The sequence below is a fragment of the Montipora capricornis genome, unplaced genomic scaffold, assembly GCF_036669925.1.
Source record: "Montipora capricornis isolate CH-2021 unplaced genomic scaffold, ASM3666992v2 scaffold_401, whole genome shotgun sequence".
In the NCBI taxonomy this organism is placed as follows: domain Eukaryota; kingdom Metazoa; phylum Cnidaria; class Anthozoa; order Scleractinia; family Acroporidae; genus Montipora; species Montipora capricornis.
This window is the reverse complement of record NW_027180134.1, coordinates 15,001-20,469: the sequence shown is the minus strand read 5'-3', so window position 1 is coordinate 20,469 and position 5,469 is coordinate 15,001.

Sequence of the window (5,469 nt, the reverse complement as noted above, 5' to 3'; positions counted from 1 at the left end):
GGCTGTTGTCATTGCCTTCTTTTCTTCTGTTGCCGCGAGTCATAACAAATGACCAAAGGCTAACAGAATTTTTCTCTTCTTCACATTTCCAACACATTATTATTATTATAATTATTATTATTATTATTATTATTATTACTATTATTATCATTAGTATTAGTATTATGTTAACCCTCACAAGTAGCCCTTGGGCTTCGATTTGCAAGCCTTCACAAACGTTAGTGCTTTTGGGTTTCGCCATCCAGCAAATTTTGCATCAGGTACAAAACACAGATCACCGTTTTACCAATACAGAAAGTATCCCGAACATTCATTAAAGCTAACCTTCGGTCTAGTTATGCCAAAACAAAAGATTTTAGGCCCAATTTTAGCACTGGTAAACGGTTAGGGCTGTTTGAGTGTTGGTAAAAATATGACCTGTGTTTTGTACCTGCCCCAAATTTGGCTATGTGGTGCATTCGACATTGCTTGTTAACTTGAAACATATCATCCCTAACGCTATCATTTGAATTCTCTCTTCCCTTGCTACGAAAACAGGGGAAAAGCCACAATGACCCCTCTTCGGGAGTCTTGTGCTTCCCAATATTGGCCGAAGCGGAGAATATGATGACACTCTGAGCTTGCTCCCCCTCCCCCAATTTTGAATATGCATTGTTTTTGTTTTCTCTTAGCACAATTTCAGTCCCACGAGAAGCAGGAAACAATGCTTACGCAAAATTTGGAAGAACAAACATAGAATATTATGGTATTTTCCGACTCGGCCAGCCATTTTTTCCCTGTTAATCAGCTCGAGACTCCGAAGCATCGTCGTCATTGGATCGTGCACGATCGTTTGGGAGTCGGAATCCGAAGAATTGCTCATAACGACTCCAGTGTTTACCCTGGAGATTACAGCCAATTAATCATCAACGCAGAGCTTATGACAGGTTGAATAAAACTTAGCCCAGAAAAAGATACAGCACACAAAAAATCGTGACAGATTTAACATCACATCAAAATAACTATTCTTTTAGTCACTAGATACGCTGTCACAAACATTTTTAATTTTTTTTTTTTTTACAAGACGGCTTTTGCTATTTCTTAAACATTCAAAAGTGTGACTAGAACAATTGTCTGTATTTTGCTTTTGAGCTCTTTTCTTCGTGGTCGTTGCAGTTTTTATGTTACGTGTCACCCATCAGTCAAGCACTCCTGTATGGACAACAACGCTTGGTCACGAAGTCATGCCCATTTGGTCACGCAATCTTCTCCTGAAGGAAAGTATGCTACGCCCATTGGTACCTAACACACTTGGAAATGGTCAATCCACGTGCAATGTTCGACAAAGGACAACTGCCAGGGTCAAACAACGATTAGTTGTGTAGGCGGTTCTACGGACCGCTTATGCAAGACGCAAGAATGGTGACTAGAGATTTTGGAGATGGCCGGAGATGGTAAGGCGACACGCCCTACGAAGACAACTGTCAACTAATGTGATTTAATACGCCGGGGATGGAGATCCAAAAGCTTGCTGTCGTTGAGCCAAAAATGATCTTCAGCAATAATTGCTCAAAAACGTTTTGAAAATCATTTGTGTCGGCCTCCTCTTCTCTGTTGTTTCATTTGATTTTGGCACTACGGACAAAACCATTTTCCCTTCGGAGCGTCTGTTAATCCAACGCAGCCATAATGGAACCATTCTATAGGACACTGAAAAGACCAGGGCGTAAAGTTAGCGTTCAAATTACTGTCAAGATTTAAACAAACAATGTCACCGAGAGGAAATTTAAGGATGGCTTTTCTCGGCAAAGAGCGTATACAGGAATAACATACACAGATGCATGAACGTGTGCTGTAGTTGATTAGTGTCCTCTGACCTACCAAAAGTTACAAAGTTACTAATGTTCAAGTCCGCTCATAATGCTTGTACTTCCGTTAGTAAAAATCAGTCCCCAACCGGCCAACAGTTCTATCCCTGAACCTGATCAATCATCAAAGGGAAACCTCGTGACGTCTATGCAAACGAACATAAATCAATTTATTTGGTTTTATCAACGGTGTTGATAATGTAAATTGGCCACCGTACAGAGATTCTAAAAGGTGACGTTTCGAGGGGTAGCCCTTCGTCAGAGCGAATCGAGGAATTGTGGGTTAGGTGTAATTTTTATAGTAGAGTAGGATCTACGCAATTGGTGGTAGCATAGCAACGTGAAAAATAGGAATACATTCGTTAAATGAAAAGCGTTCGTTGATACCGTGAGGATTCTCCAGATTCTTGCGGCTTTCCGTCGTACCTAGATGTAGGAAAAGGCCGTCGCTCTGACAAAGGGCTAACGCTCGAAACATCAACTTTTCTATACGGAGCCAATTTACATTATCAACTCCGTTGATGAAACCAATTTTTGTACAGTACTTCCGACGCAGCACCACAGTTTCTTTAGAAACTACCCCCTTAATAAATCGATTTATGCCGGCACATCGGACATGTTTGTTCTGGACTGACCTGATTACAGAGACAGTACCGAGGCTCATATTGGGATCGTAAACGCAATTGGGAACAGCAGCGGCTGCCACTGCAGCTTCCTGTTCGGTCACATGGGCGGAAGCTACAGCCGTAACTTGAGTTGCACTTTTATTTCTACAGAAACACAGAGATAGGAAAACACAGAGTAAAGCAAAATACCATCGCGGTCATGAGAGCAGCTAAAGCAGTCGCAAAGGGATGAAAAAAGAAAGAGAAAAAAAAAAAAAAAACAGGCTAAAACCGCACATTAGTAACTGACCGTCCAATTGTTCTACACATTGCTTTATCGTTCACTATAAAAATTTAATATGCAGACTGCAGGGTGCAGACTGAGGCCTAGGCTTAGGCCTGGGCCGAGGCCTCTTTTGTACCTAGCCTGCATTTTAGACCTCGTCTGCAGTCTGCATTTTATACTGACCGATTCCTTTATTAATAATCATCGCGCCATCTTGGAGCTGGCCGATTGTCAGTTCGATTCTAATTTCGCGTGCGGAGACGTCAAAGTACGACGGGGATTAGATACACGACTTTCATACATTCTTATCCAAGGGACTTGAATAACATTTGAAGCTGGTGGCTGGTTTGAGTTGAAAAACCGGCTGCTGTCATTTCGAAAATAAATTTTAATCTTAGGGTTGAAAGAATTTGTGAAGCGAAGTACATGCAGCCGATACTGTCCGTGTCCGTGTTTTTAGGTGGTTTTCACGTGACTTCATCGCCGCCATACTATTGGACGAAGACAAAAGATCTCTCATTGGCTCCTTTTCAGGGGCACCCAAGCTCTAGAATTTTCTGTACATTTGTTCTAAAATTTTTTGCTTGTCTGCTGGTCCTGGGATTTTCGAACATCTAAAAATGGTATAATTGCCCATTTTTAATGGATTTTTAGCCTAAAAAGGTCAAACAGACTTTTCGGGAGCCTTTTTTCTGGCTGAAATTTTCGAAAAGGTAAGTTTTGATCCCTATAATATTTTGATCACTTGACTTTCAGCTAGGAAATCCGAACAGATAAAAAGACTTTTAGGGGATAAAAATATGCTTATATCTACCGTTTGAATATCAAAATATGTTTAAAAATGCTATGTTTCAGTGGTTTTGAAATATATTCTCGTTGGGTTCCCCTGCCTTTTGTTCGTCCACCAGCAAATGTGCATGTAGATTACATCATTGTTAATATCTGTGTCTCTACAGATTGTTTGTAAACCATCTATTGAAACCACTGACAAACATAATCCTGACTCTCTTGCACTGGAGTCCCGTAGAAGCCTGGGTTTTTCCACGACCCAGTAGTCTGAGAAACAAGTATTACTGAACCAATGCAGAAATCTAACTGCCAGAATATTTCTTAGTACAGGAAAGCTTGGTTCATAGGCTGTTACCGTACTTACTTTTTTTCTGTTTTGTTGAAGTCGGTGCCACATTAAGAGAGGCTCGCACATCACTTGGTGTAACTGGAATACTAACTGAGTTTACACTAGATGACGTTGAATCAAACGGCATCCCTAAGGAACTACTACCAGGCAAACCATTTTAAGCTGTTTGATGGTGCTGGTAAACTGCTTACAGTTCCTCCTGTTGTTACAAAATCAAGACAAAACTACTTTAGTTTCCAAGAGAGATTTAGTTACAATGCAGATTTAAATAAAATTATAAATTTTTCGGGTTTTACACAGGCATACTCAGGGAAAATCGTCATGCTGCTACAAGAAGGCAATGCCATGACCTTCTGATTTTAAGTCTAGAAGCTTCACCAGCTGAGCTACAGCTGGTGTGATTTATCATCGGAGCATGAAATTGAGAACTTGATGAACTCCAAACATAAAGCTAAGCATTAGGCTATTCATGTCTACCGCGTCCTGCCGTTTACCGCAGTATTGCTTGCCGCGGCAAACCAAGGTAAAGCCTCGGTAAAATTTCGTCACACCTCGTCTTGGCCGAGGTGAGAACACAGAATCGATCTGCGAAACTCCCACGGTAAAATCTCGGCAAACGGGTAAATACTTTCGCAAGGTACTGTCTAAAAGTATTGTCGGAGCTAACGATGTTAAAGTGTGAGGTTCATGTGACAAACTAGTGTCTTATAATAATAATAATAATTATTATACGGTGAGAAGATGAGTTTTAGGTCCAATAAATGAGTGAAATAAGGATTAATATTAATATTAATGAGCAATATTTATATTTTTCTCTGGTTCATCTTTAGACCCTTCCTGGTCAATAAAAATACGACTTTGTTCCATTTGGAGCACCTCACAAAAATGACAAAACATTGAGTATGTGCAGTTCTGCTACATTATTCAGGAGACGAATTAATAGGAATGCAGTACCCCAGAATCATGAGGTTGGAATTTCACGTTCTCTGGACAACGGTAGAGATAAGAACTCAAAGGCACACAAGATGTACTGCACAATTTTCCACTGACTGAACCTACTGTTTTGTGGTGTTGCTATTTTTGGAACTAAATCTCTAATCCCGGGTCTCTAATATCTTACCAAGTACAGCAGCATATGGCCATGTTGCATGGGAAGAGTTGTGTTATGGTCTTCCTGTGCGTTGACCATATATAGTTATGACATGCGCGCGCATAGATGTAATAAAACGTGTTTGTAGTGATCCACCATATTGCCTCGTGTGTGTTGTCCGATTCCTGTCAGTACATGACAATTTTGGCGACGAGGATGGGATCTTAAGGGATATTTTACAGTGAAAAAGTAAAGACATTCCAAAACTAGTTCCAAACGACGTTTCCAGATGCCCAACGAGTCTGACACGGCATCGAATCCGGTTCGTAACCTTGGAAAAGTTCAGAATTTCATAGTGGGAGCTGACTTCGAAGCTTATGCAGAACAGCTAGAATTCTTCTTCATGGCCAATGGTGTGATCGACTCGAAACAGAAAAAGGCCGTCCTGTTAACTAATCTGCCCACTGAAACGTACCAACTGGCGAAAGATTTGATGGCCCCGA